The 13,905-nt window shown below is 55.8% G+C and overlaps 1 protein-coding gene across 1 annotated transcript in view; it reads left to right on the top strand.

The window, feature by feature from the left end:
• Positions 1-13,905, top strand: part of CSMD1 (CUB and Sushi multiple domains 1) — a 694,425-nt gene that overhangs the window by 104,759 nt on the left and 575,761 nt on the right. The window lies entirely within an intron of this gene.

The raw sequence follows: 13,905 nt of genomic DNA, 5'->3' as shown, positions 1-13,905 counted from the left end.
AAACATGCAAATTAACCGTCACTCCGCTACACCCACAAGCCTCACCCACCAGCCAATCAGGAGCGAGTATGCAAATTAACCCAACCAAGATGGCGGTGGCCACAGAGCTGGTGCAAGCAGGAGGCCACCATGGTGCAAGCTTCCCACCCACCATGGCCAGCCCTGGCCTCCGCTCTAGGCTACAAAGTTTCAATTATAGAAGATAAATAAATCCTAGATACTTGCTTCCAGCCTGCCCTGGCCTCCGCTCAAGGAGGTGCTGAAAAAATAAAAAAGAAAAAGAAGGGGCTGGGACCTTGGGTTGCCGGGGGGTGATCAGGCCAGGATGGGATGGCAGGGGCCATTGGGGGTAAGCAGACCAGCGGGGGAGCCAGTTGGGGGTGAGCAGGCCATCAGTGGGGGTCAGTTGGGGGTGATCAGGATAGCGGGGGGGGCAGTTTGGAGTGAGCAGGCCAGTGGAGAGGTAAGATAGGGGCGAGCAGGCCAGCAGGGGGGGCATTTAGGGGTGAGTAGGCTGGCATGGGGGGCAGTTGGGAGGTGACCAGGCTGGCGGTGGGCATTTGGGGGCGAGCAGGCCGGCGGTGAAGAGAGGGCAAGGCTGGCCCGAAGGTCCAGAACTCGAGAGACACACCATCTTTGGATGAGGGAAGGGACCTGCTCAGGGAACTAATGGTTTGAAATCAGGTACATTTTTAGAAAAACACGCACACGTGTAATTTAAAATAACGTTCCGGCCCAGTATCCATACCATTTGGCATCCTTATGGGGAACGCAAGCTGTAGTGGTATTTTGGGGTTCTCCGGGGCCCCTGTCATTTTATCCTTGTGTAGATGCCATTGGAAGAGTTTTAATGACAGATTTCCAGACACCCGCATCTGGGTGTGTTTGAAAAGGATGCGAGTCCTGACTCCATACTCTGTGTCGGAAACCATGCGAAGGGGTTGTCTTACCCTCCAGGTTGAGGAATGTTTTGAACAAACAAGAGTGATCACGTGTCCCTCCAGCTTCCAGCAGAAGCTTCCTGCGGAGCTGAGAGCTTCCCCCTGCAGGCCCTGCCTCATCCTGTCCCTCCTCGCCGCCAGCACCGCGTCCGCGGGCTCATGCCGCAGCCACTCAGACTGAAGGGAAGGGGAGTCCTTCCATCTCACGAGGCCTCTCTTGTGCAGTACTTTCGGGACACGCCCTCACACCTTCCCTGAGGAGGACCGGGGTGCACACAGTGGGGTGCTCTGGGGAGGAACCTTAAAGTAGTAGCAGCTCAACACACTCAGTGCCCTTATAATCGTGAAAGAAAACTTGTTTAATTAGAAGTATTCTGACATTAATTGGTGGTTATAAATTTTGTCTGATTACTTGTAATCTATAGACACATGTCCCTGGTAAAGGTTTTTCCATTCATCTATTTATGATGTATTCTAACACATCAGCTTGAGGATCCAGGGGGAGGGGGATGGTGAGGAAAATAAGACATTTTTTTGGGGGGAGACCAGCAGCCTGGCTCTGTACCTAGTCAGTCAGTAGCCCTAATGCACATTCCTGTTAGCCTAGAGCGGTGGTCGGCAAACTCATTAGTCAACAGAGCGGCAAACCGCGGCTCGCAAGCTGCATGTGGCTCATGAGCCGCAGTTTGCAGACCACTGGCCTAGTGTCTAGTCACCGCCCCTTCCTTAATTATCTGGTCCTGCAAGACCTGTTTACTTAAACACTCCCGTTTTACAGAGGCCATAAACCATGAGCCATACACAACCCCCGGAGGGGTTATCAGCGCTGGCACCCGGCCAGGCCTTTAGGTGTGGTCTCACGGCCCCCATCCAACACAGGGCTTCTTGCAAAGCCCGCGAAAGGTCCGGAAGTCCCATCCTTATTTGGGGGACAAAGAAACAAAGGGTATAAAGAGAGAGCTTCCTCCATATTGGGGTTCAGGATTTGGACACAGGCCCCCCCTCTGAGTCACGGTGCTAGCACATCTGGAAATGCATGGGTTTTTCCTGTATCTCTGGGAACACCTGTGTATTTTTCGGTCGCCTGGTAAATTCTATAACAATAATCGTGAAAGAAAACTTTTTTAATTAGACAGAAGTATTCTGACATTAATTTGTGGTTATAAATTTTGTATGATTACATGTAATTTCCAGACACATGTCCCCGGTAAAGGTTTTCCCATTCATCTCTTTATGATGTATTCTAAAACATTTGCATTTTTATAGTTGAATTGAGGGATTAATGGGAAAATATGTTAATATCTATTTCCTCATTTTATATTGACACAATTCCTAGCATAATTTTAGGATAAGTGATGTATTTTGTCTGGTTTATTGCAAAAAAAAAATGATGAGCACTCGGGCTGTTTCCCGATCTTGACTATTATGAATAGTGCTTCTGTGAACATTGGGGTGCATACATTCTTTCTGATGGATGTTTTAGAATTTTCAGGATGTATTCCTAGAAGTGGGATCACTGGGTCGAATGGGAGCTCCATTTTTAGTTTTTTGAGGAAACTCCATACTGTTCTCCACAGTGGCTGCACCAGTCTGCATTCCCACCAGCAGTGCACGAGGGTTCCTTTTTCTCCGCATCCTCCCCAGCACTTGTCGTTTGTTGGTTTGCTGATGCAGCCATTCTGACAGGTGTGAGGTGGGACCTCATTGTCGTTTTAATTTGCATCTCTCGGATGTCTCTAGGCCTTCTGTATGTCCTCTTCGGAGAAGTGTCTATTCAGGTCCTCTGCCCACTTTTTAATTGGATTGTCTTCCTGTTGTTGAGTTGTGTGAGGTCTTTATATATTTTGAAATCAACCCCGTCAGGTGCATCACTGGGGAATGTGCTTTCTCATGCAGGGAGCTCCCTTCTGGTTTTGTTGATGGTTTCTCTTGCTGGGCAGAAGCTTGTTATCGTGACGTGGTCCCATTTGTTCATTTCCTCCTAGATTCTTTGCCCTAGGACCGTGGTCAGCAAACTGCGGCTCGCAAGCCACATGCGGCTCTTTGGCCCCTTGAGTGTGGCTCTTCCACAAAATACCACGGCCTGGGCAAGTCTGTTTGGAAGAAGTGGCATTAGAAGAAGTTTAAGTTTAAAAAATGTGGCTCTCAGAAGAAATTTCAATCGTTGTACTGTTGGTATTTGGCTCTGTTGACTAATGAGTTTGCCGACCATGGCCCTAGGAGATGTATTAGCAAACATCTTGCTATGAGAGATGTCTGTGATTTTTCTGCCTATGGTTTCCTCTAGGATTTTTGTGGTTTCATTTAAGACTGTTATCCATGTTGAGTTTATTGTGCGTGGTTGAAGTTGGTGGTCCAGTTTCATTTTTTTGCATATGCCTGTCCAATTTCCCCAGCACCATTTATTAAAGCGAGTATCTTGACTCCATTGTATGCTCTTGCCTCCTTGGTCAAATATTAACTGAGCGAAGTGGCTTGGGTCGATTTCTGGGACCTCTGTTCTGCTCCATTGGTCCATGTGCCTGTTCTTGTGCCCAGACCGGGCTGTTTGATCCCAGTGGCTTTGTAATACAGCGTGATATCTGGTGTGATCCTCCCAACTTGGTTCCTCTTCCTCAAGATTGCTGAGGCTATTTGGGTTTTTTTTTTTTTTTTGGTGGCATATACATTTTTAGAGCATTTGTTCTAGATCTGTGCAATATGCCGCTGCTATCTTGCTGTCTGTCTGCATGTTTTAAACCACTGCTTACACAGCGCACACCTCTGCAGAAGCTCGTGCTCTGTGTTCCTTGACTGGGGAGTGACACACATGTCGGTGGTGTGGTGTCTCACACAGTCCCCGACCGGGCTCCGCACCCAGCTTTCACAGGTACGTGTTGGTGTCATGAGGACAATGGTTTACATTTTCCCCTGAAATGTGTTTTGAGGAACAAGAGAGGAGAGAGGAGCTAAAAACAGAGTTTGCTGCCCTAGCTGGTTTGGCTCAGTGGATAGAGCCTCGGCCTGCGGACTCAAGGGTCCGAGGTTCGATTCTGGTCAAGGGGCACATGCCTGGGTTGCGGGCTTGATACCCAGTTGGGGGCGTGCAGGAGGCAGCCATTCAATGATTCTCTCTCATCACTGATGTTTTTATCTCTCTCTCCCTTCCTCTCTGAACTCAATAAAAATATATAGAGAATAGAATAGAATAGAATAGAATAGAATAGAATAGAATAGATAAAATAAAAACAGAGTTTGCAGAAGATGACCAGCCGCCTGTGGGATTTCCTGTCTCGGGCCCCAGGGGAGGGCTGAGCTAATGACCTAACAGACAGCGTCCCACACAGCGAAGGGAGTTCCACCCAGAGCTCCTGTCCCTTCGGGAAGTCTCGCGCTGGGAGTTAAGATCAGGGCACTGGCCACGGCAACACGGGGCTGGGGGAGAGCCACGCTGCGGCCACGGCTCTCGGGCCCGGGAGGAGCCCAGAGGGCCTGGCGGAGGCGGGATGTGCTAAGGGCCCCGCAGCAGGGGCAGCTGGGGCAGCAGGGAGATGCTCATGGATCTCAAGGGAGACCAGGAGCCATAGGACAGGGTCTGGCTGGTACCCAGGGCAGAGAGCACCTGGGGGTGCAGCCACACGCCGGGGCAAGGAGGAGGGAACAGGGAAATGCTGCTGGCCCGGGATGCCCTAGCCGTGGGCCGTGTCCGTTCCCTGCAGCCACTGGGAAGCTCTGAGGATTGGACCACAGTCGCTGCCCAGGCAGTAGCTGGGCTCTGCCGGCTGCGGGGCCCAGGGCCCAGCACACAGAGGCGGGTCTGCGTTCCCCAGAGGAAGGGCGTTCTCACCAGAGCCCGTTGTGCCCAGACCTTGGCTGTGGGGAGAAGTGGACTTGATCCCTGGGCCTTTGCCTTCTAGTCTCAGGTTCTTGATTCTCCATTGACCACACAACACCCATGGGCATTTCTCGTGAGTCATATTTTTAAAATATATTTTTACTGATGTCAGAGAGGAAGGGAGAGGGGGAGAGAGAGAGAAACATCAATGAGAGAATCATGGATCAGCTGCCTCCTGCGTGCCCCCTACTGGGGACCGAGCCTGAAACCGATGCCTGTGCCCTGACCTGGAATCGAACTGTGACCTCCTGGTTCATAGGCTGATGCTCAACCACTGAGCCACCGAGGCCGGGTGGGAGTCGTATTTTGTACGTGATCTAACCCTGCGTCAGGATTTGGAGTAAGAACATGGGAGAATATGAGTTGGCAGCTGTCATCCTGACTATAAAGAGAAATCTGCGGTTTTTGAAGTATGTTTTCAAAGCCCAGGTTTTCATCCCCCTCGGCGTCCCGGTCCTCTCTCAATGCGTTGCATGAATGTGTCCATTTGGGCTGTAATAGAGCGCCGTTGCCTCAAAGCCGCCTCCCGGGGAAATATTTTAATTGATGCAGGCTTTCATCGTTAGTCATTGTGAGTAGTGTTTCCTATTAAATCCTTGAAAAACCCTACTAAGCGTTCAGTATATGTCCCCCAGCTTGTATTTGTAGCCTCACTGCGCGTTGTGAAGACGAGCTCGCGCGAGGAGGTGGTCAGGGCACGGTGACCTGAAGCAGGCAGGTCTCTTGTTATGTAGGTCGAGGCCAGCCTGACACTTCGCTTGGAATCATAAATACTTTGAATTATTATTTAGCAAAAAACAGAGGGGGAAATGTGTGCCACTGAATGTAGGCTGACGTACCACTTAGTGTACATTTTATAAAGAATCCGTGTCGGACATTAGAGTTACCACATTGTACAGTAACCTGCCCCGCAGCCTGGGTGACAGGAGTGGAGACATGCGTTATTGAAATGTGTTCAGACAAAGCGGGGTGCACCCTGAGGCCCTGGCCCCCGGGGGCATCCAGGGGTCCCTTTTCCAAAGGAAGGGCTTCCCCTTCAGTCTGGTGTAGAAAATTCTCCCGTTTTCCCTCAACCCAGCAAATGCATTCTTCATGTCATCCAGCCATTTTAGTCTTTCAAATCTCGTTATCTCTCCAACATGTCAACAGCCGATTTCCAATGAGGCCTATGGATGCCACGCCCTTCCTACAAGTAACAGCACATCCCCATTTGTTGCTTTTCATGAGTTCTGCTCTCTGATGTGATCCACGCGCCTGGGAGAGACCTGTTAATATTAATAAAACCATCTTTCTTGTAGTCAACCAGGATTCAAAATTTGATACCAACTTGCTTCTTTTTTATTTTAGTTCGAAGAGCCCAGATTTTTTTTTTATTCCATCCCCGCTGTTTTTAGCCTCATGCAAGCCTTCTTTACCTCTTCCCTCCGAGCTACCCTCACCATCTGCACCCCTTGCCTGGCACACATACTTCAGCACACTGTCAGGGGCGTCTCCTAAACGTCTACACGCCTTCTGTGGTCTGAGGAGTCTGTGAGTAGATGTAAGCATGCACCTGGCCATGGTGCCTTTCTCTGTTCCGAGCCCCGCCTGCTCTCCGGGACTTGCCTTTGGATTTGTCTGCAGGGACAGACAGCCGTGGGGTGTGCTGGGGCTGAGGGACAAGGTGCACTCGATGGGGATGGAACGAGTGGAGAGCATGGGGTGCTGGGTGTTGTTTCAGATGAAGGGGGGGTCAGGGAAGCACTGAAGACTCCCGGGCAAAGGTCAAGATTCCCTTTGAGGCTGGAGAGCAGCCGACAGCATATGGTGCCGCAGAGAAGATGGATAGGGTTCCTGGTGTCAGCAGTGGGACCAGAACCCAAGGCATCACTGTGACGGGGGAGCAGGGGAAAGGGATGGAAAAGGGGCGTGGGAAGGAGAGAAGGCTGTGGTCAGAGCAGGAGCCTGCGCTTCGGAAGGGAAGGGTACACGCAGGCATGGCAGAAACCCGCTGAGAACGGGGCAAATTGCGTTTCCGAGAAAATGGAGCCATTCCACAGTGGGAGGCTCGGGCGTACGGGAAGCCAACGACGGGGTGATGACGAGGGTGACGGGAGCGTGGGTCCATCAGAGCCGGAGCCAAGGAGATCGCTTTGAGCCCAGCACACATCCCCCCAGGGAGGTGCCCTCCGACCCCTCGAGCAAATGACGCACAAGTGGGGGGCTCCTGAGCGCTGCTTCCCGAGGGAAAGCGTGATTCCTTCACGGCGTTACCCTGACGAGCAGTGAGGCGAGTGTCTGAACAGACTGAGAAAGAGGGGTTCCTTTGGAAATGCTGCTCCTGCCAGTGCTGCTATCTTCAAGCTCCGCTTTTGCAAATATCTGGCACTAAAACACGTGACTTAGGACAGTGATGGCGAACCTATGACACACGTGTCAGCACTGACACGCGTAGCCATTTCTGATGACACGCGGCCGCATGCCGAGGATGACACATTTGCTGCTCCTGAGGATGAAACATTTGCGAAATAATGTTTTTTCCTCAAAGTGACACACTACCCGAGTTATGCTCAGTTTTTTGGCGAAGTCTGACACACCAAGCTCAAAAGGGTGCCCATCACTGCTCTAGGAGAAAGGGCGGTCCACTTGGAGAAGGCCACTGCTTTGCCGGCACCGCTGGGTCCCCATGGCGCAGAGTTTTGGCGAGATTCCCCGTGCTAGAGCGTCCGGGTTTCTCCCTGGGATCTGCCCGTGAACTCTGACACAGATGGTCCCCGCCCAGCTCCTCAGCAGCATCCATTCCGCCCTCCACGTGCAGGCCCCCCGGGAGGGCCTGGGCCTCACAGGGTTCTGGGTGCGGACCGGGGTGCCGTGGCCGTGGCTTGTTGCTGTCCTGGGACAACGTGAGGAAGACACCCTCCTCCGGTTTGTGTAACTCTAGGAGCTGCTGGATCTGGGTGGGCCTCCTCAGAATGGGGGTGCCCTGAAGGCCGCTCCAAAGGGGGCGTGTGGACCCACACTTCCTGAGTCAGAGAGAAGACCGATCTCCTGTAAACCTCTCTTCTCTGACTCGGAGCCTCCCCCAGGCCCACCCTCAAACCCCCTCCCCGGGGAAGGCCTGTGGACGCTATCGGACTCGGAGGGTTAGATTCTTTCTCCAGAGCCGCTGCTAACCACCCACATCAACACTCGGATTATATGACCTGCGTGTCACTGGAACCAAAACGAGACCTGAAACACGGGAGCCGTCGGATTGCCCCGTTTACTGAGTGGAAACAACAGCAGATGGTAGCTTTGTTCAATCCGGGGCAGCCGTTCTGCCAGCACCCTAATGCTTGAGTGGGGGGGGGGGTGAGTGTGTGGGGGTGGGGGTGGGGGTGAGTGTGGGGGTGGTCGTGGGTGTGATGTGAGGGTGGTGGTGGGTGTGATGTGGGGGTGGGGGTGGGTGTGATGTGGGGGGTGATGGGTGTGAGTGTGGTGGGTGTGAGTGTGGGGGTGGGGGTGAGTGTAGGGGGGGTGGTGGGTGTGAGTGTGGGGGTGGTGGTGAGTGTGAGTGTGGGGGTGGTGGGTGTGAGTGTAGGGGGGGTGGTGGGTGTGAGTGTGGGGGTGGGGGTGGGTGTGAGTGTGGGGGTGGTGGTGGGGTGGTGGGGGTGGGGTGAGTGTGGGGGTGGGGGTAGGGGTGAGTGTGGGGGTGGTAGGGGTGAGTGTGGGGGTGGGGGTGGGTGTGATGTGGGGGTGGTGGGGGGTGGTGGGGGTGATATGGGGGTGGTGGGGCTAAGGTGGGCAATGAGGTCAGACCCATCACTGGTCAGTGGAACTCACTGTACTTTCTAGAGGAAGACCTGATGCGGTTGAGTCAATGACCTTGGATGTTGTGGGTGATGTTGGCCTAATGGGACTGAGTGTCCTTGAGGGGGCGTTTCACTGTCCCCGGGGCTGCGCGAGGACCCCTCCATAAACGCCCCTTTCCTTTCTCACGTGTGCTCTTGGCTCCCTGAGGCTCAGACACCTGGACCCCAGTGCCGCTGTCAGTGAGGCCCAGAGGAATCCGGCCAGAAAAGCCAGCGGCACAGCCAGCCCTGACCTGTGTCCACACCGGGGCAGCTGGGGGATGTGGCCCAGGGTCCGGGGGGCTGTGCGGGGCCGAGAGCGAGGTGGGGCGGGAGGTGTGGACGGTGAGGCGAGGACGGCTCATGTCTTTTGAAGGTTAGATGTGACTTTGAAGGTCACTGGTCTTTTGTACAAAGTCTCTCCAGTGGAGTCTGACGGCGCTTGGCTCATGACTTGGTTGAACTGTGCATTTGGGGGGCAGAATTCCACAGACGTGGTGACCCCTCCTTAGTGATCGGATCGCAGGCCCCATGGCCTCGGGGTGACTTTTCACACAGGATGTTACCATGACGATGCACGTAGGATGCCTGTCTGTGCTGGGTGGTGGCTGGTTTCACCTGGAAATGAATGAATATCGGGGGCGAGATCCTCATTACTATCCACTCAGCCCATTCGTCTTCAAAGTTTCTTCTTAGCACTTTTTGACCCAAGGTATTTAAAACTTACGGAAGGCACATGTAAAGCTAAAATAAGGAGCTACATTGTGGGTTTTGATGGTTATTAGGAGAGAGACAGAGAGAGAGAGAGAGAGAGAAGAGAGAGAGAGAGAGAGAGAGGGAGAGATTTTCCAGGAACCATCTCCAACTCATCCTATGTTTAAGCTTATGTTGTAGATCAACTTGCAGACAAATTACACCACTAATTTATCATAGTTGCATTCACCTCGTGTTAATTGGAGATGTAATACTTCAATTAGCGCGGAGTAATCTATAGCAGCTGCATTGTGGCTTTGTAGGGGTTACTGGCAGTAGCTGTTTTAGAACAAACAATCTATTTACAAATGTTAATAGTGAGCCACGGGGAATTCAAACAGAGGACCTCACGCGTCAATCCCTAGCACAGCGAGTGTGGGAGGCCGGGTAGAATCGCACAGAATCCCGCGTGGGGTCTCCAGGTCCCCGCCACGTAAGGAGTGTAAGGCGTGTGGGGGTCCACTGTCCTGGGGCGCAGAGAGGATCAGGACCAGGGACCACAATGCGGTGCGGTGCTGTCAGCACTGGCTCAGCCCCGTGGTGAGAGCCACAGGGCGTCTCTGTGAGGATTATCCGGAGCAGTTCAGGGTGACGCGTTCTGCACTTGGGCGCTCACCCCAGGGCAGGTACCATCCTGTAGGCGGATAGTTTACAGAACCGTGTCCTGGCAGCTGTGGAGTTATTGTGGCCACCGAAGACGATCAGAACTCAAGAGTACGTGCTGGACGGACTTGTTACAAGCTCAGAAGTGCACTTCCATGTTTCCTGAAGCTTCGGCGCAATCTCACCCCGCTCCGGGCTAAGGTGATGGAATCCAGGCCCCTGCTTCCTGCCTGCCCCGAGGCCGCTGGGCTCTGAGCACACCTCCGGCTCCTGCGTCCGGTGGGACCTTTAAGTCCATTTGGAAGGCACTCAGGTGGGCGTGCGGGTGGGGAGATGCTTAGCCTCTCGCTGTACTGTACGGGGCCGACCCAAACAGAGTCAGGGGCCTTTAGAGGCCATCACGGAAAGAGAAGGAAGGAGCCAAACCCTTCACAGCAGGATTGGAGGGAGCTGCGCCCGCCCGCTGTGACTCTCCAGCTGGTATGCCCCCCTTCCCAGGTGCCCGTGTCCACTCGGCCCAGGTCCCCTCCTGCCTCCAGCCCCTGCTGCCACCCAGGAGGCAAAGTGGCAGACGGCTCGTCACCCCCGGGAGGGCTGCAGCTCAGCCCTTGCTCCTCTGCACACGTGGTCAGCAGTCCCCACACCTGCAGGAAGCGGTTAGTGGGAGGTGGGGTCAGCGCCCCGTGTGGTGGAAGTGGGGAGCGGAGGGTGCGCATGTTCTTGTCCACTGCCCTGCCCCCCCCCCCTCCCGGTATTCCCCATCCTGGGCTCGAGTCCCTGTGCGTCTCCCTGATAGACTGCATGATGGTTCTGATTTACTTATTTTTATGTTTTTTAAATGCATTTGTATTGATTTCAGAGAGGAAGGGAGAGAGAGAGAGAGAGAGAAACATCCATGATGAGAGAGAATCATAGATCGGCTGCCTCCTGCACCCCCCCCCCTGGGGCTGGAGCCCACAACCTGGGCCTGTGCCCTGACTGGGAATCGAACCATGGCCTCCTGGTTCATAGGTCGATGCTCAACCGCTGAATCATGCCGGCCGGGCAGGCAATTCTGATTTATTTTTAAGCTAAAAAAAATACAGGACCTTCTAGAAAGCAAATGGGAGCTTGCATGACTAAACACGTGTCACCTCAGAGAGAATCATGACGTGCAAACGCTCTTCTTACCTCGACTGGGCGGTGGCAGGAGGTGCACAGGAACAGACCAAAGGCCCGGGTGACGCTCAGGCCCCGTTCGGGTTGGTTACGGGATTGAATGTGACCAGGGGCCTTCGAGGGCTCTGCAGCGTGAATAGGGGTGTCCTTGAGACCCGCCCCCCGCCCCCTGGAGATGGGAATCTCTTAAACCCTCTGCCTGTCTGACTGCCCAGGACTTCCTTCCCGAAGGACCTGGAGCCGTCCTTGAAGTGCGGTCACCGGGCACCGGGGAGCCAGACCCTCCCCCAGGCTCTGAGGAGGTGGGAGCTGACCTGGCGCCCAGAGCGGCTTATTCCGCCCGGACAGTGCCCTCCCCTGTGCCCGGGACAGTGCCCTCCCCTGCGCCAGAGGGACAGTGCCCTCCCCTGTGCCCGGACAGTGCCCTCCCCTGTGCCAGAGGGACAGTGCCCTCCCCTGTGCCCGGACAGTGTCCTCCCCTGTGCCGGGGACAGTGCCCTCCCCTGTGCCAGAGGGACAGTGCCCTCCCCTGTGCCCGGACAGTGCCCTCCCCTGTGCCCGGACAGTGCCCTCCCCTGTGCCCGGACAGTGCCCTCCCCTGTGCCAGAGGGACAGTGCCCTCCCCTGTGCCCGGACAGTGCCCTCCCCTGTGCCAGAGGGACAGTGCCCTCTCCTGTGCCCGGACAGTGCCCTCCCCTGTGCCAGAGGGACAGTGCCCTCCCCTGTGCCCGGACAGTGCCCTCCCCTGTGCCAGAGGGTCAGTGCCCTCCCCTGTGCCCGGACAGTGCCCTCCCCTGTGCCCAGACAGTGCCCTCCCCTGAGCCAGAGGGACAGTGCCCTCCCCTGTGCCCGGACAGTGCCCTCCCCTGTGCCAGAGGGACAGTGCCCTCCCCTGTGCCCGGACAGTGCCCTCCCCTGTGCCAGAGGGGCAGTGCCCTCCCCTGTGCCAGAGGGACAGTGCCCTCCCCTGTGCCCGGACAGTGCCCTCCCCTGTGCCAGAGGGACAGTGCCCTCCCCTGTGCCAGAGGGACAGTGCCCTCCCCTGTGCCCGGACAGTGCCCTCCCCTGTGCCCGGACAGTGCCCTCCCCTGTGCCAGAGGGACAGTGCCCTCCCCTGTGCCCGGACAGTGCCCTCCCCTGTGCCAGAGGGAAGGAAGAGATGGCAGGTGAGGCCCTGGAGGTGGGAGGGATGGAACGCTGGAGGCAGGAAAGTACACGTTTTCATGTATGAAGCACACACATGCCGCTGGGGGTGTACACTGGAGCAGCTGTTGTCATGGTAACCAGCTCGTTTGTTAAGAGTGACAACAGGAAGAGAGCAAGGGGAGGTGGGCCATTGTAGGCGTGGCCACCTGGGCAGCCTGGCCAGGGAGCCCCAGCCTCACGCTCCCCAGGGAGGGAGGACCCCATCCGAGCACGGAAAACCCTCCCAGGGTATAAAACCCCAGACAAAGCGCTTGCCCCCTCTGCCTCTGGTCCCCTCACTCTCTCTCGCTCCTGACCTGCGGGCCACCAGGTGCCTTCAGAGCCACAGGCCGAGGGCTGAGGGGACCCCCCACACACACACACACACATATACACATACACACACATACATACATACACACACACATACACATACACACAGGGCACTGCACCTGAGCACCTGGAGCAGCAGCGAAGCCGGCAGACGCGCTGGGCTGGACTGCACACAGAGCAGAAGCTCTGGACCCGATTTTTAGCCTGTCCCTGCACACAGCGTGGACGGCTCCCACGGCTCCCACGGCAACAGGCGTGGACGGCTCCCACGGCGACAGGCGTGGACGGCTCCCACGGTGACAAGCGTGGACGGCTTCCATAGTGAAAAGTGTAACGGCTCCCACGGCGAGAGGGACGGAGACGGGCCGTGGAGGGAACCCCTGAGCTGTCCTCACCACTAGAGCTTCCCCGAAGCCCCTTGTCCTTGTGGCCTCAGGAAGCTCTCTCCCCGGGCACCCCAGCGCCCCACGCCCACCAGCCACTGCGGGAAACAGAAGTCACAGAGCTGCGTTGCTGGGCCAGCCCACGGGAACGTGTATCGGAGGAGGGGAAGAGGGCTGTGCAGCCATGTCTCCCGCCGGCCGCTCACGGGCCAGGCGTGGAGCCCCGTGTCCGTCGGGGGAGAGCAGGAGGTGGAGGTGCTGTGTGAGCGGCTGTTAAGCGGCCGTAACGTGAGTGAGCCCTTTGCCATCTGCAGCAGCACCGGGGGGACAGGGAGGGCATCATGCCGGGGGGACATGGCGGAGGACAAAGGGCCTGTTTCACTCACTGGAATCTAAACAAGCGGGACGCATAAAACCCGTCGCTGGCGGGTTTCCAGGGCCGGGGAGGGGGCACCTGGGGAGAGGTGGGTCCCAGGGTATGAATTCAGGTGTAAGATGGACAGGCCTGGGACCTGAGGGCCAGCGTGTGACTGTAGGAGACAATGCTGTGACCTTGAAGTGGATGAGAGAATGGGTCACACACATCCTCATGCAGACAAAGGAAGTGGGTGTGGCGTGCCATGGGGCAGGGGCGGCGGACACTGCGGTGGAAGGCATCAGGAGACGGCATCGCTGTGTCGGATCAGCCTGCGGAGCATCCTCACCATAGACAAAGTGACGTGTCAGCTCTCTCTCAAGAAAGCTGGAGAGCCCGGCCAGCGAGGCTCAAGGCCTGAGCATCGACCTATGAACCAGGAGGTCATGGGTTCCATTCCCGGTCAGGGCACATGCCCAGTAGGGGGCGTGCAGGAGGCAGCCGATCCATG

Source organism: Eptesicus fuscus, chromosome 8, assembly GCF_027574615.1.
Source record: "Eptesicus fuscus isolate TK198812 chromosome 8, DD_ASM_mEF_20220401, whole genome shotgun sequence".
In the NCBI taxonomy this organism is placed as follows: domain Eukaryota; kingdom Metazoa; phylum Chordata; class Mammalia; order Chiroptera; family Vespertilionidae; genus Eptesicus; species Eptesicus fuscus.
This window is presented reverse-complemented; position numbering and strand designations above follow the sequence as displayed.